Raw genomic sequence first — 23,196 nt, 5'->3', positions numbered from 1 at the left:
GTATTCCATTATTTAAAAAATTAAATGATATAAATTGATAAAGCTATATTTGTGTATACATTTTTACGTAGAAAATAGATAAATGTATTATTTTATCTTTAAAATATGTCAATTTTAAATAGTTCATAATTTGATATGTAATATTTGCAAGTGCTATTGTTTTTATCAGTTCAGCATGATTGTATATACTTACATATATCTATTTTCTTATACAAATTCGAAATTTCGTTAGATATAATAATAATCATATAAAAATATAATTGCATTTAAACATAACGAATAAATTTTTAATTTATCGAAACAAAACATTTCATAAAAGCCGTCTTTCTTGTTTCGTTGAAATATTACGTAGTTCAACAAAAAATAATTTTTTCTAATAAGAACGAAAACTTCGTATAAATTTTCTTACGCTAAATACGATTTCAGTTTTCAAATTGCTTCATTATATCACAATTTTGAGAAATTTACGGTTAAATTTAGAAATTGCTATTTTAATGTATTGTTTTATTATATTTTATAATTATGGTATTGTGTGACTTGGTAAAGAAGTTTGCAATCGAAATTAAAAAATTTTTTTTAGATCGCCAAATGCAAATTTATGATTATAAATGTTAAAATTACAACAACTTTGTATTATACATAAATTTTTTACATGGATATCGTATTATATAAATTATATTGTATTATATATTGTATTATATAAATTATATAAATTATAAATATAAAAATTTTAACAATTTTTAAATTTTGATATTCATATTAATTCAATTTTTAATCGACATTAATGTTATATGTTAATTTTTTCAATACCAACGTTTATATGAGCATTTAAAAATCTAAAGTGTTTCTTTCTAAATATATAGTACTATTAATCAACATGCAATTTTCTAAGAGAAATGAGTTATTTGAGTTAATAAAAATATTTCTACATAAAGAGAAATTTACTTTACATTTTCAACGTGGATATACATATACATATTTAGAAAAGAGCGAATGATTTTTGACATCAGCGTTTAAATGTTATTAGATGCCGGCCGAAAAATAAAATTCATTCAAGAGATTTGCTCGTTCAACATAATAACTTATTATTAGTATTATAAAATGAAACGAAAAATTGCTCATGAAATAAAATGATATTGCATGTATTATTATAATTATTCTAAATATAGCATTCTTGATATGTTTTTTAATCGAAAAATAAGCACCTGAGCGATGCTGCAACACTTGTGTATAAATTTAGATTTATACATAAATATCTTCAATAATTGGCGATTACTATGAATGGCGAGTTTCTGTATTCTTAGCTTAGATATTAAATTTCAAGAGAAATGTAGATTTCGAAATATTTTCCTGTTCCGACCGCTATTCGTTTCATTTTTTCGCGCAGGCAAAGTCGACGAAAAGTAGTGATATCGAACTTATGGTTAAATCCTGAATGAACCCTCTCGCAACCCCGAGCATCGAAGCCGTGAATGAATCTAACTATTCCTACGCAACGAAGGAGCTAAATCCCCGTCGTTGCCTCTAAGTATGAATGAAGACTGAAATAGCTATATGCCAGGAAGTGGTGCCATAATAAATACCTCGTCTACTGGCTCCCCATGCTAGATTCGCCGCCCGTTCCCCGTCGCGCTCTCGCCACCCCGTCGTTCTCCACCGAAAGCTCTTTAATAATGCAGGACAGTCGTTTGCCCGTTTAACTCGGATAACCTAATCGTCCATTTCCAGACTGACTCCTCCGCGATATTCCTGTATGTACATTCGTGACTCCAGGCGTTTCGCATTACATCGGAGAATAGACACCTCGTTCTATATATACCTCCCGATAGATTCTGCAGGTCGAAATAGATTGTCGATGCAAATTCACTTTCGAGGCGTGCGGTCTTCCAGTAATCTCTAATGCGTTCTTATAAAACGCGAAAAAGGCCACAATCAGAAGCAACTAACTATCCTTTATCACGAAATTATTAAAGATCGATAATCGCTATCGTATGATATTATCAGTAATTAATATCGCATAGCGTATACATGCCTCAGCATGTTATTGCCTCGGGCGTTTCGTTCATAATGTCGATTAAAAGCAGTAGAAGACATTTGCATTGTTACAACTTGAGCGAACGATAAACAGGCGCGCCGCAAAGATTTGTATAGTTACTTCATGACCTACCGCGTCTCTCCGGGTTTCTCGCAATCGATATAGCGCGGACTGTAATTTAATTACCTTTTAATGGAAGCAACAATCTCTGCAATCGGTAGCGAGAAACACTAGGGTCGTACATAATTTTTAAATTTCAGCGAAGTTAAATTGGGGCCAGATAATTGAAATTCCGCTCAGAATCGCTCCTTATTCTAGCGCACAATATCAAGGAGAAGGAAATTCGAGATACACTGAGGATGCAGCGCGAATAGTAGCGAGACTTGTAACGAATGTAAAGCGTAAAAAAATTACATCTACACGCGCATCTTCACGCAACGATACAGTTTCATAAACAGAGATATATTATATTTTGAGAAGTATAAACGCAATAAATAGATTTTTAATTTTAATATATTTTTCAGATCCAGATAAAAAAAAAAACAAAATGTAATAAATCAATATATACGAACTCATCTTATTTCCGCGATGAAGCATTCGATATAGAGACGTAAGGAAAATAAATCCGTAAATCTGACGAAGAGAGTACCATCTTATACTCTCAAGCTCTTCAATTATTATTGCATTATTCTGACGTAATCAGGCATCGTAAGAGCAATGAAATGGACCAGATGTACGACGCGCGCCACGCGTAACCGCGAGAAAGATATCTCTCATAGATTTATCGCTCCGGGAATCGAACGAAAGCGACGCGGCTGAAAAGCCGGCCTTTTCGCAACGAGGAAAACGAAAAGACGACATCGCGGGGCGCACGTAACCGCGGTAAACGATCGGGACGCGTCACGAGGATTCCCACAGTCACCCCGTGACCCGCGCGAGTCTTCCAGTTCGCGCAACCGCTACCCTCCACCCCCCCGCCCACGGCCTCCCCCGCGTCGCCCGCACCTCTAGCGTTCCATTGGCCCATAATTGACCCATTCGCTAATTTCCAAATGCTGCGCCGTAAACAGACACGACGACAGAGAGACGGCAACGCGCACGAGAGCGAGTCGGCTGGCATTAGCGGAGGGGTATCCGCGCCGCCGACGGGGCAGTGTATATCGCAAACGAGTGATTTGCATCAAATTGATCCGTTAAGTCAACAAGACCAGTTATACGCGCGCTCGGTGTATTCCTCTCCTCTATTCGGGCCCGCTGTCTCAGCTCGCGCGGCCCGACGTTGACTCGTTGCGCAAGCGAGATTGACCCCCAATGGAACGATTTGCTCCGCAACCGATCCTTTCTACCACGAAACTGCAAAAGATGATTGATGTGGGAGCGGTCTCCCGCGATCTATTTCGTCTCTCGTGTCGATCCGCGCGCGAGTGAGCGAGCGAGCGAGTTAGCTAAGCTAGCTAGCTATTCGTGCCCGTAGAATGTGGGACCGGTCTCGAGCGTCAAGCGAATTGTTTGTTGTACACTAGTCATGGATCATGGTCGTGAAAACGCCGCCTGAACTTTAACTCGATTGATAATTAAGCGATAGAGACGATGATCCTCTTGCTATCCTCCCTCCCGCAAAAATCGAAATTCCGTATAATTTCGGCGAGCATCTCGACGATCTCTGTGCTTATTTCGACGAGAGACGACGATTGGCATAAAGTACGTGTGCCTTTCGTCACACACTATGTCGCAAATGGAACTCGATCAAATTACACCGGTTTCGATCGAACTTTATGCGGGAAGAAGAAAGGTCGATCACGCTCCCCGCGATAGGATGGCGATCCTTCCTACGTTAGGCCGAGATTGGCGGCTGAGGGCTAATTATGCGTAGAGGAAAACGGGAAAAGATGCCAAGTTACGGCGGCTATAAATATAAATCACGAGAGGAGCTCGCGCGAATTTGCTACAGATACCGGTCGCGCTCGTACGTACGCAACTGAGCAGAAGGTATCTGCCGTTCGCTTTATGGATGAACGATTATGTATGTAGAGTGAATAAATCACGAGTAGCGGGTAGAGAGAGCGTAGAGCTACCACGTTTACGGATATCTTTTACGCGCGCGAGGAGGAAAAACGGTTCTCCCGTCATTTCGTAGCGTACGCACGAGAAGACGGTAGATGATCCGACCTGAAAAAAATGTTTCAGGAATCCTTTCGGCGGCGGAACGTGTTGCGAAGAATTTACCCATCTCCTCTCTCTCCCGTCCCACCCCCTCCTTCCCTCACAATGTACAGGAAACTGCGCGCCGTCGCAGGATGTCGTAAAACCCGGTGGCTCCTTATCTCTTGCATCGATCATACTTGTCCTGGATTATCCGACTCTATCACCTTTCCTTTGGACTATATACATATATATATGTATATGTATATATTTTTGCCTCATACATATCTTGTAATTACTATTCCAGCCGCGAGTACTGCAGAGTCCCAGGGCGAACTTTGCGCAGGGGGCGGTTGTGAAAAATAGAAAAAAGTATTAGTATCTTCGTGCACGAACTCTATGCGAACTCGCGTGCTTCCGTTTACCGAGCCGAGCAAAATTTCTCATTATCCCGTCCTCTCGCCACCAACGGAATCGAAATTTTTGGGAGGAGTAAAACACAAGAGAACGATTGTACAATCATTCTGATTCGAGACGACTTAAAAATCATTGATGCACCGGTGAGTGACCGACTAATCAATATCGTATGTAACTCGATTCTATATCTACATTCAAATTTCCATCACATATTCATCTTGTAAACATGCTATTTTTATAAAACGAATTATTTATACACGATTAAATCATCTCTTATAATCATATGAAAATAGACATAAATTCGATGTGTTTATTTTTATCATTTTTAACTTTTATTAGTTTGCTTCGTGTAATTTTTTTTTAATCTACTATCAGCATTTTTACATTTCCAATAATCAATGTGTAATTATTTTACGCTTTTAATACATCCCAATGTTCAAATTAAATTTAGCTCTACAAAAAACGCGAAAGCTTCAAATATGATTAATGAAATAACAAATACAAAGTGAGACAGCTCGAGAAAGAGTCTCGAACATTTGCTTGGAAAAAGGTAACAAAACATATTGCTTTACTAGGGTTTCCACGGCCTGGCGAACATTTATCTCGTGCATATTTTATAATTACAACTGTGCGATATGAACGAACTTTGGCAGTCCTCCAAGCTGTGGTAAAAAGCGTAAAAAAACGTCATTCCGTATCTTTGTACGCGAATGTCGCCGTCACGATGTATACTCACGTTTGTGAACTTTAGGAAGGGTCTGCTATTATCCAGTCGGTTCTACGGAGAAGAAATTAAGTCTCGAGCGAAGCAAGCCAGCGCAATGAAGTGGTGTGTCTTTAATGATATGCACTTCGCCGTGGAAGAGAGACTTGGTCCTTATAAAATAGCTCCGTTATTGTCTGTTAAAGAAGTGACCGGGTCTCACGAATATTTACTCTGCACTCGCTTCATAATTATGACTTGATTGCACAGTCGTGTTGCCCAATGGACCGGCTTTAACGATTGCGAACCTTCCGCGTGTAATACTGGTGTATCGTTTCTAGTAAAAAGAAAAATATGATGAAAATTCAATGATGTATCGATACAAGAAATTTGCCGAAATGAATGATTTAAATAAATTTCTACATCTTTTTTTCTTAAAGGATTAGCTTGTTTCTTTCATTATGTTATAGATAGAAAAATATCGAATATATATATATATATATGTGTGTGTGTGTGTGTGTGTGTGTGTGTGTGTGTGTGTGTGTGTGAACGTTTCTATTTATTTTTCTTACAGAAATATATATCATCTTTTTTTGAACAGCATCTGTTTCATAATCATTACGACGGTTGTTGTACACGGGAGAAGAAACGGAAAAGTTTTGGTCGCGCGCAGAATATAATAAAAAAAAGACAAATATAAAAAGTATAACATGACTATCTTTAGACACTGCCGTTACTGGCTTTTTAACTTCGCGAGTTGTTACCAGCCAGCATACTACGACGGAGAAATTAAGACGCGGAGAAGCCGCGCGGCTAAATGAAACCGTGTGTCTTTAACGATATGCACTTTTCCACGAGGAAAGTCACGGACTTCCTGTATAAGGAGCGCACCGTATGCCGTCCTGTATTACACCCTTCGCCAAAAGAGTATTCCCGTTTCTAAGCTCTCCGCCATCGCTTTTTAATTACTTTCATAAATTACGATTCTTGGAGTCTTGGATCTTTCGGAGTCTTGACGCGTCATGCCGTTCAACGTAATTCCATCACGCTTCGCAAACTGCGAATGTTCGTGCGAGAATCGATGAGACGTCGACAAAAAGTATAGAAATTATAAGCAAAGCATTCAACAAGCTACATCCAAGCCGTCATTTATTTTTCGAGGGGATGCTATAAAGACTCTCGAAAGAGCCAAGCGTTGAAATGAAATCGCGTGTCTAATTCATACCTAACGTGAAAATATAGATAGGAAATACTATATTGAAATAATGTAAGAACTTTAAATAAGAAATATTAATTTGCGGAAAAATAATATAGACGAGTCTCTCGATAAAGAAATATTGTATTAACTTAAAATATTGTATTAACTTTCCTATATTAAATATAGCAATGGAGCCACTTTCGACATAATTAGAATCATATAAGTGTGCATCAAGTTCTATATATGTTTCTTACACACACAAATTTATATTTTATATTTTTAAATTCTCTCTTAAATCCTGAGATTGGTTTCTCTCCATTATTTCCACAACAAAATACGCTATTTCTGTTAATAGTCTAGCGGACGAGATGCGTGGAATCAAAGCATATTGTTTGCGTCTTGCAGTCGCTGTTGCTGGGTGGTAATAAAAACTCATGGCAAATATGTTCCAGACTGTGCACGTTGCTTTTTAACTTCGGGAAAAGCTCTTCGTTACAACAATGAAACAGAATAGAGATAGGTTAGGTAGCAGGATTTTGGTAAATACGCGCCGGAAGAAAGCAGCTGCCGAAATAAAATCACACACTTTCAGTATCACTGTCATTGCTCTCGCGAGACCGGATATAATTCCTCAAATTTATCAAATACTAAAAATTTATTAAAATACCAAAAGTTAATGACAATGTGCCTTCATTTTTGAATTTTAATAATTGATGGAACACTAGATACATAATCATAGCGCATTTATAAAAACATTTTTATTAATTACATTTAGCAAGTTTAAAAATAAAATTTTTCTTAACTAGAATAGAGAAATTTTAATTTTTATCGATTTTGCTCAATAATTACAATCAATTGTTTTCGAATTAAAAGCTAAGGCATTATTATCATAATTTCTACGTATATGTATATCCATAAGTTTTTCAAATTTGATAATTTTGAAGAGAATGCGATTAAAAAAAAAAATTACAAGAATTGTGAATTGGAACAAGTATTGCGTGCTTATGCAGTTATACCTAGCTTCGAAAAGTTTTCGAATATTTCATGTCATTTTTTTTTCGTCTTTAACATGTAAATTAAGAACTACAAAGGCAACATAAAAAATAATATACAAGTATATCGTAAAATAAACCTGGGTATCTTTAATATGTCATAAAAAGTTCCGGCAAACTTCCGGCCGTATAAGGAACATACCGTAGTATATGTGCTGTCTGCATTAATCATTAATCTCAAAAATATTTATTAATTCTCATTGCATAGTAAAAATATAACATCGCACATCGGTTGGACATTTTCGCAAAAGAAAATGCGAGAAAAGAAAGATAAAGGAAAATAACATGGAAGTGGAGAACGCAACAGGAAGAAGATAAAGAGAGAAACATGACGCGGAATCGGACAAGCCGTATAAAGAAAGTCTAGGAAGAAGGAAAGAGATGATGAAGAGATAGAGAAAGAATGGATACGAAGACCGTCCAAGTTTTTTCCGCAAAGACAGTGACTACCAGTTCCCTTGTACCTATCGCCCAAGAAAAGAGTATTTAAACGTCAGAGCGCTGACGTCACAAGAGTGTGGGTGCAAAAAGAAGCGCGCGAATGAGAGGAGAGAGAATAAGAGGAATAAAGAGGAACAAGTGGACGGGGTTCGAAGGTTTGTAGTAGGCGACGAACAGATAGGAGGAGAGATGGAAAAAGAAAAGAGAAGAGAGAGGTGGCAAAGGAGCACGAACAGGGGGGAGGGGGAGGAGGACGGTAAGGAGATGCTTTAAGACGCTCAATATAAATACTAGAGGGGGTTGAGAAAAAGGGTTGCTTCCCTTCGGGCCGACGACGCCGGCCGGAGCGTGCACCGTCTTCGGCAAGGGAAGGAGGAAAGAGAGGTTCAACGATGAGGGAGAGAAAAGCGGGTTGCGCGAGAAAACGAGAAGACGAAAGTCCATCGGTGGGAGGTGGAAGGAAAAGCACGGCGGAAGAAAGACAGGGAGGAGGTGGACGGAGGAAGGCTACGATGGAAAGGTGGTGGATCGAGGAGGGTCGAGGACGGGTGGGTAGCGGCGTCGAAGGGCTGCCTGGATGGCAGTACCGGGGCGAGGGGGGAGAGTGGAGTGGGATAAGACGCGAGGGGGACAGGGACGAGGGCCTACGGGGCTGGAAAACTCACCCCTTTTCTTGCTTACCCTCGCTCGCTGTTTAATTGCATCTTACTTTCGAATTTTCCGCGTAGAGCTATCGATCGAGACACGCGAAAGGGGGTTCGTTTGCGTCTTATCTCCGACGGCCCTCGTCGTCTACTCTCCGCTCTTTATCCCCCGTCTCTTTCCCCCCGCTTTTTCTTCTCTTCGTTTCTCTCTCGACCGGTCCCCCTTGCTCGTCCCCGTTCTCTTTCTCTCGCTTTCCGTGTCCTTCTCTTTCTTTCTTTCTTTCTCTCTCCGCTGTCTCTACCCTCTTCGTCCTCGACTACCTCATCCACCTCACCCACATCAACCCCATTCGCCGAGAGAGCGAGAGCGTGAGAGAGCACCCCGTGCTCCGGCCCGGCGCCCACCCCTCAGCGGACTATTTAAAACTACACATAGCCAATGCGTAAGACGACGGACTGGCTCGGCTCAGGGCCGAGGAGCTCGTCGCAAATTTCTTTTCTAATTTCTATATCATCCTACATATTCACCTAATACTTACAATGTAGAACATCGTGTAAACATCAATGCAATAAAATATTTTTCGACTTTGCCAAAATATCCATTTTCCAACAATAATTCTCACTTTGTAAATTATAATTAAGGAAATCAATTTAAAAGATGCAAGATATCTGTGGAATATATATACAATACTTTAAAATATTGTATGAAAAACTATTTATTACAATTCTACATATGTAGCAATTTTATTTTAAAAATACACTCTTTTTTATACTACATTATTCTTTTATACACGCGCGTGTATAACTCTTTTTATGAAGTGTATATGCATGGTATATGCATGTGTGTGACTATTTTTATGAATAAATGTATGTGTATGTGTGTGTGTCTGTTTTTACAGTTTACTTTTTAAGATAAATTCCCGATTAGACACAAACTGAGATACTGTGATCACAATTTTACATATTTAATTTTATTAAAGAGATAGAGCTTAATTTCATGCAGTTTGAGAGATCTACTGTAATATTTATCAGCAATGAAGTAATAAACGTCCTATTAATTATTGAGGAAATTTCATGATATCTTTAACCAGAACAAATTAAGGCATCATTCACGAATAGCTGACGAAAAACCGATTCGATACAGAATGTCAAATGAGAGAACTGCGCATTAAAACATATCGCGAGCGAAGCATTTCTTTTATAAAATATCTTTGACATCTTTGTTAATAAACATAATCATCGCATGTACATGCAAGCATCATCATAGTTGCAAGTCCGATTTAACGTTCTTCGCGAGAAAGATCGCGATCGATAATCATTCTATTTGCCCTCTATCTCTCTCTTTTACAATCCGCAACTTTGTGCGGCGAGAAAAAGAACCAGAAAGGACCAAAAGCACGCTGCGCTGTATCGCGAGAGAGAGAGAAAGAGAGAGAGAGAGAGAAAGATTTCGCATTCAAGAAATTGTCCCAAACGAGTCGTCGCGCGACTAGAGACGGAGGCGCCCGATGTTATTTTCGCCCCTTAGATTTTTAATCAATCCGTCACTGGTAGAGTAGAGACGGGGTGGTTTCTTCCTTAGTTCCCTTCCTCGCTTCGTATTTAAAACCTCGGGGCTGATGAACGCTCCTCATGCCAAGCAGCCTGCCGCTTCCCTCGAACCCCCGATCCACCATCCTCCTTCCCATTTCTGCCTTCGGCCGCCCTCCCCCTGTCTCCTTCACTACCGCGCTTCTACCGGGTTTCTATCCCCCCGGAAACTCACGCATACGTATCCGCGTGCCGACACCCACACAGAGACAATAAGATAGAGAGAGAGAAAGTTCCCCTCGATCCGCTCGAAGAGCAAGGAACAAGAGAAGGCGATTTCGTAAGTATGCAACACATCACGTGCAGGTTTGTCCTGTGCTATTACCTTTTCCACGTTGCATTATGACCCGGGTAGAATGGCGTGTTACGGATACTTACAACATGATACACGTGAGCGTTACGTGAACGTCGGAGAGCAGGTGCGGGGAAGGAGGTGATACACGTGTCTCGTTAGAAATTTTATTTTGTTTCGACACGTGAATTTTTGGCTCATATGATTCTTACGCGCGATTCTTACGCAACGATTAAGTCAGAATAATATCGCATGATACAAAAATCGCATATATATTTTCTTCAATTATTGTAAACTGATCACTTGCTATCAAAGAATAAGAGCGCATAATTTTCCATAATTTTTTAAATTAATTTTAAGTAAACTTTAACAAAATATCTTACTTTTATTTCAATTATTAAAATATGCAATATGCGTTGTTATAATTCCAAATTCATCAAAGTCTCATACATGTCATTAATCAATCGATTTTGAAATAAAATAATAGATTCATGTTGTTAGCAAAGAGACATTCGCCTCGTTTCTCTCTCTCTCTCTCTCTTTACGAATAATTTGTCTCCCGAGAAATTCTTTATCCACGTGTAATGAAATGACTGGCACCTGCCTCGTGTACTCTCGCGTCTAGGATACACTTACGTTACGTAACTCTATTATTATAGCCGCACCCGAAAATCCTCCAAAAGTGATCAACTCGTTTCGCTTACGATAGCTCGCGAAGTATCGATAAGAATCAGAGAAGCGCGGCATTATCGAGGTAATCGGGACAGCGTGCATGGTATAGCGCACGATAGGGTGGTATGGATTTTCAACTCATACGACATTGAACAGCACGCAATGTACGACTGCTGCCGTGCTTCAATTTGTCTCGCGTGTAATTTCATCCCCCTTCGATTACGCGTAGGCGCGACCATCCCCCCTGCTCTCCGCGGAGAGATTCCGCGTTACACACACCCAGTCATATATACTACACCATTAACCTCGCCGCCGACTTCGATTTCCTAACAAAGCACTTCGCGCGTCGACTAAAACTTCCTCACCCTCGGAAAAGTGCAGAGGGAGAGGGATAAAGACTCGTTTCGGTGTATTTGAAGTGTTGAGAATGTTGTAAATCTAAGCTGGGGCAAAGAGAGAGAGAGAGAGAGAGAGAGAGAGAGAGAGAAATCTTAAAAAAGAGTTAACTATTTAAAGCTATTTATCTAAGTAAATTATTTATCATCTAAAATCTTTCTAGTAATATTATATTTTACGATCCTCCCTTGCATTAAAAAAACTTAAAAAATTGCAATTCAAAACTCACTGTCAGATTAAAGATTTGTCAAAGTATATTACTGAGCGATTAATACTGCGAGCATTTAGTTATTTTTTCGATAAAGATCGTATCTATTTTTTTAGTAGCAAGAACGGTAGCGAGAGTGATACGCGCATCGAAACGTAAAAACGAATTTCCGGTTTGCAAGAGCACGCGTATTGCTCGTATTAGCGACTAGCGACGCGAGATTCCAGGATTTCCTTGATACAGACAATAAGGCCGAAGAGAGATGTGAATTGCTGATGCATGACACAGACCGCAGTCCACATCCGGCATCATCGACCGGCCACGGTAGACGTCTTACCCTTCATCTCTGTTCAGCTATCATCTGCTCGCCTCTCGATCGTTACGCCAACGAAGCCCTTTTGCACTTATCTTTCTTTTCCTCTCCTCTGGCTTTTGTACTTTAATACTTAACATCGTCATCGAACTACTACATCAAGTCGTTACTTTTTTACATTCACATTATTCTAAAGATCTATTTTTGACTTAAATAATTTTCCATTTTGCTTTATATAAATTTTTGAAATTAATGATATGTTTAATGTTAAATCATATGTTTAATAATATGTTGTTTCATAGCGATAGAAATTGATATTGATAAATAATCTCTCGAAGAATATGAAAATCCTATAATTTGTTGCAATTTAATGGTAATTGATTTTTTAAAGTAGTTTCTTGAAGAATTTTTTTATTTTTGAGATATAAATCTCTTGCAAGATCTTTTCAAAAATCTCTATTTCAAGATTAGTTTATCGTAAAAGTTTGCCAATTTCTTCTGCTTTAAAAACATTCGTATAATATTTGATTTACTTATAGAAAATTACATGATAATAAATAGCTATCGATAATCTAGACAAGCATAGATTTTACGTGAACAGATTTGTTACAAATGTGAGAGAATGTTACGCGGTAGAAAGGAGGAAAAGAGAGTAGAAAATAAGTGCAGTTTATGGGCGTTCGATGTACGACAAGCTCGAGTAGCGACGGGGACGCTCGTGTAATTCGTTGCCCACAAGACGCAAAGAAAAGTGTCACCGTCGAGAAAGTTGCCTTTTCCTAAAAACACTTGAAAACTCGGATACCGGCGCGGGCCGAAGGGTACACTTTAAGTCCTCGTACGAGTAAGTTCGAGAAGCCGTCCGAACAAATAGTAAATAACAAATAAAATCAACGGAACGTGTCGGATCGCAAGAATCAAAAGTGGAAAGCATCGCCGTTTTCGCTTTTTCGTAACTATCTTGTACATCGGAAAATACGTAATTCTACTCTGATAGGATCTCGAATGGCGAATGAAAATACATACGTAAATATACGTGTGTATGGTGGAAGTACGGTACATAAAATTAGGAAATCGAGAGAAAGATTTTCAAAATATATAGTGCATATTTTTGTGCGAATCGCGTACAATAAAAAAATGCGATGGAAAAAAAAATAAAAAAATGAACAAAGATTTGTGTCATACTCGAGTGGTTAGCTGTAGCCGAATACTCGGCGCGCTTTACTGCACTCTACTGAGCTTCGCTGGGCTCCACTTCTCCGGAACAAGGAAGACCTTGGTTAAATCTAAAGGCGAGCAGTTCTAGCCAGCAAGTTGCTGTCACATGTACGTTAACATTCACAACGATACTGCACCAGATACCGTTGCACATATAATGTCAATGTCATTTCTTAGAAATATTTGAATAAAGTAAATTTGCACAACGGTTCATAAATTGTCGAACAAATAAAATATTCTACATGAAGAAAGAAAAAATATATTATAAGTATATGACGTGGCAATTGCTTGGTATTTTTGATCTTTGTGTCCCGGGATAGATAAACATATTCTAATAAAATATCTATCTATAGACAGAGACTGATATTCATTTGGATTAGGTCTCCTCTTTTATATCTCGCGATAGACGTCCGAATTAGATCGCGAAAATACGGAAACGTGAAATACGCATATTAAATAAAGTCGCAAAATAGCCCTGCCTGAAGGAGCGCGGGTTGCGCTGGAATCGGGCGACAAGCGTATTTCCGTATCAGCAAATCGAATAACGCGCGCCACCGCGGCGGTATGGATAAGATGAAGCGAAAATATCGATTAGGATAAGACTTAACTCAATCATCTCTCTATCAACAATAATCTCTCGATGAATATTTAACAAAGTGGCTCAGCATTTCATGTGTTTCTTCCCCCTAACTTCAAATTCGAAGCTGCTCTGATCCCAGTTTCAATTTTTCTCAACGTCTGATCATTCCGTCTACTATTATACGGGTGTATTTATTAAATAACTTTCAGTCATATTCGGTATCGATTATAATACATAGACACTATAAGTTACAGTTATATCGTGTTTGTCGAAAAATGCGTCGTGATTTTAATCGCAACAAAGATAAGATACAAAGTGCAAACTTTAATGACATTTTAGAAACGTATACGTGACATCAAGTAGCGTTTATGAAAACAGAATATCATTTATTTTGTGTTTAGATTATGATATTAAACAGCTATAGATATAGAATGCGTAAGATCCATCTCTCTCTATGTCTTAAAATTAATAATACATTCATATGCAATTGAACGAAATACATCGATGATTCTATAATAATAAAAAAACAGCTATAGACGAATTATCGGACACAGCGCAAAATATTATACAATTTCATTATCGCGTAATTTCAAACGAACGAAAAAATAAACCAGCAAGAAACTCAAGTCAAATCCGAGAGAATCTTTCGCGCCGCCTTCTTCTCCCGCAAAGAGCCATCCATCGTTGTCTCATTTGCGCCGTGTATCACGGCCGCGCATCCAACGCCCTATGTATATACGTATAATAACTATGTACGATGCTGGGGCTCCGTAATCATCTCCTCGACGACTGCTATTAGTGGACAGGCCGGCGCTATAGCGCGAGATCGCGCAAAACAATACGGCGATCCGGGATTTCGACAATGCGGATCCAACGGCGGATTCGCGAATTCGAAAGCGTTGACCTGGGGCCTCGCCGAGCCAGGCAGCTTTCCGGGTGATCACCCGGTATGGACACACTTACGAGCATCCACACTCGCTTGTCGGGGTGAGAGGCGAGTCCGTATGAGAATACACTACGATACATTCGAGAGTGTGGTGAGTGCGCTAAGGAGTGTGGAGCAGCGAAAGCGGAGGAGGCAGAGAGTGTCGGAGGGAGAGATAGAGGGTGAGAGAGAAAGAGAGATAGATGGATATATAGATGGATAGATAGAGAGAGAGAGACATAGAGAAAGGGGTGTGCGCGATGGGATGGATGCTGCACAGTACGCGGACGGTCTTAGCGGTATCTTGGCTCCCTCGCTGTCCTGGGGGCGAGCGGCTAAATACCTCAGGATTGTTACTATTGCCACCCCTTTGCACCCTCCTCCTCCTTCGCCAGACCAGCAGCCACCCACCCCGGCTCCTTTTGATAGGGTGGAATGGGTTAATGCTATTGATTCACGTGCACAAGGTGCTTGGGCAGAGGCAGCAGCGACGACCGCCACTGTTTGACAGTAACGGATCTCCCTCCCCTTTACGAGGAGATACCTACACGGATACGGCTATCGGTACTTTCTTTCCGAGTCGACGAAAAAAAAACTCGATTCGATTCTATCTCGCGAAACGCTCGATAGAAACATTCGAAGAATTTAAGATCTTTTGATATTGTTCTAAACAATATTATGTCGCATGTTTATAATTTATACAATTCTTTTACGGGGAGAAAATGATTATTTAATATATTACATTGCATGTACACAATTTATATATTAATATTATATTTTATATATATATATATATATATATATATATATATATATATTAATAGAGAGAGATTATATTTATATATTAATATATATATATATATATTAATATTAATATATTATTTATATTAATATTCCCATATATAAATATATCGTTCTATACATTTTTTTAAACTAATGCAAAGGTAATTTAAAGTAACTATGTTATACAATCGCGCAATTTCTGAAACAAGACTGCGATACGTTCATTCTAATTCTCCCTGTTCACATAATCATACACGTTCGTGATCGAAGCCTGTTTGCCAATTCGAAAGTAACATGCAACAGGAGCGGTAAATCGTATAAACGTCATACTAAATGTACGAGTATCACTAAGCGCTTCCACAAGCCCTGACTCGCACCCTCTTCTGTTACTCTTCAAGTCGTTCTCGCCACTGCGATATCTCGCCGGTTATCCGCCTTTGAAGTATTACTCAGCAGAATGTTCGATGATTTTCTAATGAACTCCGCGAGATCGTTTGCATTATATTAATCCGTTAATGTAACAACCGATGCGATTAAAATTATTTACACACATTGAGACACGTTAATAATCATTAATAAAATTAATTCATCATTAATATAAGCACGTATCGCTTTTGCCGAATTGCTACGCAATCGATCGCGTGGTCTCGGTAAAAATATCTACACGCGATCTTGGAATGAGGGTGTACGGGACGGAGAGAATGTCTATATAGTCGGCAAACTTTGCGGTTTCGCAAAGCGCGCGATATTGCAGATAATAACGTAAAGACATAATAATGAACAGAGATCTGTAAGAAAATTGTGGGTAGAATTCGAGAGTTAGAAGCCCTGCCGTTCCGTATGCCGCATTAATAAATCGTTAAGTACATGTTAGATATATCTCGCATATTTTTCTCATAACTGGCAATCTATTTACAGTTAACCATTGAACGTAACAATGGAAGAAGATTATACACAATCCAGATTAAATTTTTATATATTATACATAATACTATATGTATATAAATATAAAATATTTAATAATAATACTGTATAAATAATAAATATATAATATTTTACCTACACGAATATAGTATATAAAAAAAATAATTTCAAGTAAATAAATTTTAATGCAAACGCTGACCTGTCTATCCCCATCTGCGCTTAATAGTTTCCCAAAGACGGCGCAACGGCAAATTGCATAATCTCACGTTTTTTTTTCTTTCTCTTTCATGACGAACGGTCGACAGACTCTCGACGAGGTTAACTCATCAACTTAGCAGCACCCGGTACAAACCGATCTTCTTTTCTGCCGAGCCACGAGGCACGCGCGCGTCACCCAATTACAATAATGAGATACCGGCGCGTTCGCGACCGTCCATGAAAAATGGAAGGGTTCATCTCTCACCGCCTGGATGCTGGACGATGCTCCGTGTTGCGAGGCGTCACACAATACCCGTCCGAAAACGAGAAGAAGATGGGAGGGTACGAGGCGGTTAGCGATCAGTGTCTGCAAGGAGAAGGCGAGAACGACTGGGCCGAGATATAAGAGATAGAGAGAGAGCGAGAGAGAGAGAGAGAGACCTGCGGGGAGGGGGCCTACATTATCGTGACGTGTAATACAATATGCAGATAGATATTTGCAACCCGCGCATCGAGTGAGAAAGAGAGAGAGAAAGAGAGGGAGTGAGTGTGAGACAGCAGAGCCAGCGCGGCGCGTCGCTGCCCCGTGCCGTTCTCTCGGAAGTGCGATTGGAGGGAAGGAAGATGCCTCTCTTCTCTCAACTCGCCTTCCTCGTCTCACCCTCTGCGGCCGGACACGAAGAGCGCGCGGCAGAAGCGTGAGTGGGAACAGGAAGACGCGATAAAGGCAGGAAAGGGAGAAAGGAAGACGGAGGAGGACGGCGTAGACGGGGAGGGGGGTAAGAAACTGTGAAATATCGATTAAGTTTGCCAGTAAGACAAGGAACGTCCGCGAAGCGAAGCCAGGGCAGGCAGGCAAGCAAGCAGGCAGGCAGGCAGGCAGGCAGGCAGGTAGGCAGGCAGGCAGGCAGGCAAGCAAGCAGGCAGGCAGGCTGGCTGGCTGGCTGGCTGGCTGGCAGGCAGGCAGGGGGCCGTAGAGTTGGCGAGAGGGTGCGCAGGAAGAAGGACGAGGGTGGCGGCGGAGGGTGGTCAGGAAGAGGGGAAGGTGATATGAGCATTGTATCGGGGAATTAACGGTACTCCCCCCTCGCGCGCCCTCCCGTGCACCAACCCGACACCCCTCAACCACTACCGGCCTCTACCTCCTTCTCGTCCTTCTCGTTCTGCGCTTTCTCTCGCTCCTTCATCCTCTCTCTCCGTTCCTTCCTTCTCGTCTTCCTCCTTTCTCCTCCCTTACCGCGACTCCCTCGAATCCCTTGCCATCTTTCCAACTCCATCCCTCTCTGTCTCTCTATTATATGTACGCGCGCATGTATATCTGCACGTCTTTCTGTCTCACCCCCTTCGCCTCTCGGCCACCATCAAGCTCGCCGTCTTACGACTCTCACCCCGCTACGACCACCTTCGTATTCGCCTGCCCAGCACACGTCCCAGATCGGCTCCCGAGCAACCCTCTATCCGGTACCGGTGTGTACAGCCGCGGGGTGAGGAGCCGCTATTGCCCGGATAGAGGGATGCAACGGCTTGAGGATGCGCGCATACACACCTAAGTCTGTACCAATCTCCCTCTGCACCCCACCTGCCACCCACACCCGGCTCTGCGCGCTCTTTCGTCCACCATGGACACGTCCTTCCATCATCCGGACGAACAAAGTGGTGGTCAAGCTCTCTCCGTGTCCGGCACTGAATTCATTGCCGTAACGTTGTATCGTGATAGTACGAGCGAAATCTATCCTAGACAATCGATAAATAACGAAAGAAAAGTTTTTAGAAAAACCATCGTACGATTATGTCAACAATGTGAGAACAATTAAAAAAATATAATTTTTTTATGCAAATATGAAAATCAATCTGGTAACATAAAAATATATAATCCTAGATCACAATTAAAAATAAGTTTTAAAAATAAACATCGTCTTAGTATTGCAAAAGCACATTAGAATGAAAATAATATTTTATTTTTTAGGTTTTTGAAAGTAATATCAAGTCGCGAAATATATTTTATTTATAATATTAATATTTTTCCTATTAATATTTTTATATATCTAAAAATCTTTTTATATCCAACGAATATCTAATATATAATGTCTTTATATCTGAGATTAAAGGGGATTGCAAATACATTTCTTGCTGCAATGCTATTTAAATATATATACATTTGAAAATCAAAGTTAGAAATTGAAATATTCTATTAAAAGAATTATCAAACTTCGACAAAAAGCAAATGTCAATGAGCGAGGAAAAGAGGGATGCCAGCTAATTAACAAAATAGGATGAGTTTAGAAGAGACACAAATAACGGACAGGGTGGCAATAGCCGCAAATTCAATTATCACCAATTTGCCTGCAATTTGTCCTATATAATTATTCGTGGCTGTTTCCGTCAGCGGCTGCACGATTTACCGTTCGAAAAGAAAGCGTTGCCGGTTGCATCATTGGGGATTCAATTAATGCACCATGCTTATTAGGAGCAGCGGATTGCGCGCGCCGTTTACCCTCAAGGCCGAATATTATACGTAATAATCCGGTTAGACAAAGACTTCGCGACTATTTGCTGCACGCGCTATCGCGGATATGTCCTATTCTCCGTGAATCACGTAAGGTTTATGCTTTGTATGCGGTTCCGGATATTGCGTGGAGACAGACAGTGTATCGAGAATAAACTAAAATTCATCCCATTCGTTTTCGTTAATTCGAGCTGCCCATGCGATCAGTTTTATTCAGTCTTTCGACGCAAAATAAATGCGAAATAAATCAAATATTTTACGAAACAAATCAAATATTTTATGCCTTGATTGTTTGCTAGATGATTCCAACAATGATTTTATCGGATATATTTACTTTAATTTTAAATATTAATTTTATGTCATAGAGCTCTATAGTTACAATAAGAGAGATAATCGGAGAAAACAACAAAATTGGTAAATGGCGATTAATACTATAACACATGTTGATAGTAAATCTCCGATCATGGACCGAGATAATACTTCACAAAATCTCGACTCTATCGCGTCGAGATCACTTTCTCTATCTCTGTTTTCTATCTCCCTCCCTCTTCTCTCTCTCTGTCTCTCTTGACATCTCTCAACGACATACATCATACGACAGTCTAAACGCGGACGTGCGAAATCTGTTCTGACAGCGGGGTTCAGAAATCGGCGATAAAATTGATGTAAACAGCCACTTGGCACGCTCTTCGCGCCGATGGTTGCTCCCAGGAGGGTCTCCCGGCATCTCCCTTTTTCATGCTCCTCTTACCCTCTCGCGCCTTTCTCTCACTTTCCTCCTTTTCCCTCCTCCTAAGCTACGTGTTTATCCTTTTGTGAAGAGAAGAGAGTACGGATACGAACACGTAAGGACCGATGATGCGACGGGAAGTAACGGCAGCGATTGTTGCAAGGAAAGAACGACGGCGGTGGCGGCAAGCGAGCGGGTAGACGGGCGAAGGGACTAGAAGGAGGAAGAGAGAGAGGGATAGATAGGTTAAGAGAGAAGCGAGAGAGGAGCGCATGGAGCAGCCATAAACAGCTTGTTGCTTCCGCGAAACTGCCGAGACTCCTACGGTGCGGTTCAAATGCTCGGCGTGGGCTCACCTTGGTTTATATCACCTATCTTATCCAATGGAATGGCTCGGGTGGGCGCAAGTATGCGTAGAATGTGAAAGATTGCCTCTCGTGAGAACAATGCTGGAAATGGAACGGGACCTCGAGTATCTGTCCATGGGGTTTAAGCGAGAAACGTCGTTTCGCTACCTGAGAGGCCCGAACTCTGGTTCAGCCATTATCATTTTCTCTCTCTCTCTCTCTCTCTCTCTCGTCGTTATTATGATCGATGATCGAGACAAGCAAGAGAGATTGATACGATTAGATTTCTATGACGATGTATGCTTATTAAGCATAATCAGAATAAATATATATATAGTATATATAAATAAAGAACTCGAAAAAAATAACGTGTGCCCTCGTATGAAATGTATTTTATGATAGATTACTATAATAAAGATTTATAAATTATTAATGAAATTAAATTTCATAATTATTCACAAAATATTCTTACATGCAATATCTTCTGCGGTGCAATTTATTGTTAGTTTACTACTCTTCCAGTCATATGTCAAGTGACTAAAAAATTATAATAATTTTATTATTTTACGAGAAATTAAAATTGAGAGAAACACAAAAGAACGAAGCTAAATATATTACATTAATTGTTAAAGCGTAAAGTTGATGTCTCGAGTTAATTGAAGGAAATCAGATTTGTCGATTAGATTTATCGGATTTATCTCTCTCCGTCGATTCATACGGTGATGTTACCGAAAACCGATAATATTACATAAGTTTTGCTTTAATACAATGACGTATGATGCAAACAGGATCACTGAAAGCAGTTCTGTGCTAGTTTTACTTTGTAGAACATCGGTCGATGGAATGTATACGTAATTATGAAGCGTGTGCCGCGGTGTACCAGGTACATGAGAAACTAATAGTCGCCGAGTCGTAACAACTGTCATTAACAGTCATTAACGACGCATCGCTACCTTGCAGATCAACGGAAGAGGAAGGGGGAGACAAGCGATGCTTAATCGGCGAGAGAAATCAATGTTGAGAAAATCAGCTGATTAATTCTGTCTCGTTTTTATTTTCTCATTCATTCATTACAAATAAGTAATATATGTATAATGTTTATTAATTATTATTAATATTATTAATATTGATGAAAAAAATTACAAATTGATCATTTCTCTGTAACGCGAGAAAATGAAAAATTTGTATGATTGTTTATTAATATTATTTATGACATATATTTCTATTTTCATTGTTACTTTGATTGTTACTTTAATTATCATAATTAATAATTTTATTAATTTTTTTCTATTCTAGCACTGTAACTTCATACAAAGTTTATATTAGCACAACAAATTATTTTCGAGATACTTTTTTTGTAGTTCTCGTCTAAAATAAAAATTTTTATAAAAATGCTCTCCATCTTTATTTTTAAGAGGCAGTTGTATATTATATGCTGTTAAGTTTTCTATAAAGAAAATTATAAAATATCAAAAATAAAATAAAGTTTTTATATTATTGCTTCTTCGAATAAATAATAAAATTGATAACATATCATTTTAAGTTATATCTCTTATTCTAAGTTATATCTCTAACAAAAACATAGAACAGATTAAAGTATAAAAAAACGATATTATTTATATATATAAATAAAAAAGGCTAGTGGCTAGTACGTACAATCATTTAGCAAATTCCCTATTTTGACAAAAACGAGAGACATAAAACAGCACAATACGCTGCCGGAAGAAGGTCGCTCAAGCACCGGGACCTTAAACCCCTTGAATCTTGGCACGAATCTTTGTAACCGAGATTGCCTCTAAAGACGCGATGCTTGCAACATCGGGTAAAGGGAGGACATGTAAACAGCCGTCGTGTTCGTCGACGGGACAAACTCAACAAAGTTTCACGAAGACGAAGGTGAACGTGAAAGATCCTTGAAGAAATTCCTGAAGAATTTTCTCAGTGCGATCGAAAGATATCGATCGATCGCTACCTATTCGCAGGGATGCGTTTTCGCGAGAAGGACGACGTTTCTTTCACGAAAGCAGACCGAGCTGAAAACGCGGGATTCACATAACGCGAAATAATAATCAATTATACGTCGACCGATTATGCGGCCAGTGATTATTGCAAATTCTCTCCGACGTTGGAGATTCTCCAGGTTTTGAGTCTTCGAGAACACAGAGGGAATTGGCCCGCGAGACAGGCGCGATGGGGATAGAGAGAGGGGGGTAGATTCGCGCAACATCGGATTACGGGAAGGCATGTAATCGGCCGCAGGCCTAGCCGCCTAGTCGGAACGGACGAACTTCTCCGCGAGAAGGAACCGCGAGGAGGAGGCGAGCAGCCGGTCAGGAAACGAAGGAGGGAGGGGGAGGGGGCGAGGGATAGGAAGCAGGGGGAAACGGGTGGACGCTCGAGAGAGGTTTGGTAACGCGGGTCGAGTACGAGAGCTCCGCAGGCAGAGAAGAAGAGGGAGACGGAGGTGAGCGCGCGCCAAGGGTTCTGAGATACTAACCCTTGGCCAAGCCGCACCCCGAGGTCCAGAATAATCTACAATCCATATCAGTCTTAGGTAGTCCACCCTGCCGTCCTCCCCCCGCCTCCCCTCCGCATCTCGTCCCACCGTCCTGGAACTACCTTTAGCAATGAGAGCTCGTCCCTCGTCCCTCACCACCGCGGGCTTCGTTCGCGCGTCCTTTTCCCTCACGCCGCCCTCCGTGCGCCACGTCTCCCTCCGTCCCTTCGAGTATTCCCGTTCTCTTCTTCCCGCCTCCTCCATCCTCCCGTTGCTCTCTCCGTCTTAGCCGCAACCCTTGCCAGGACCAGCCGGCTAGTCAATACCCCACACGTTCCGTCCTTATACGTGCTGGTGCCGGCTCCTTCTATGTATGGACCCTAAA

The 23,196-nt window shown here is 40.3% G+C and overlaps 1 protein-coding gene across 3 annotated transcripts in view; it reads right to left on the bottom strand.

Annotated features, from left to right (window-relative positions):
- The window catches only part of Lov (BTB/POZ domain-containing jim lovell protein), a 135,412-nt gene that overhangs the window by 59,095 nt on the left and 53,121 nt on the right, over window positions 1-23,196 (bottom strand). The window contains exon 1 of one of the 3 annotated variants that reach the window (XM_083093425.1): window positions 16,733-16,789. The exons of 1 other annotated variant lie outside the window; for it this stretch is intronic. The gene's annotated coding sequence lies outside the window, so the exon portion shown is untranslated. Of the gene's footprint in view, window positions 1-5,330; window positions 5,415-16,732; window positions 16,790-23,196 lie in introns of those variants that run through there. One more of the 3 variants, XM_083093422.1, reaches the window with a different exon arrangement.

This window comes from Camponotus vicinus, unplaced genomic scaffold (genome assembly GCF_025532165.1).
Source record: "Camponotus vicinus isolate PSW18456_S1 unplaced genomic scaffold, iyCamVici1.0 SCAF_3, whole genome shotgun sequence".
NCBI lineage: Eukaryota > Metazoa > Arthropoda > Insecta > Hymenoptera > Formicidae > Camponotus > Camponotus vicinus.
The sequence above is the reverse complement of the archived record's forward strand: the minus strand, read 5'-3'. Positions and strand labels throughout refer to the sequence as shown.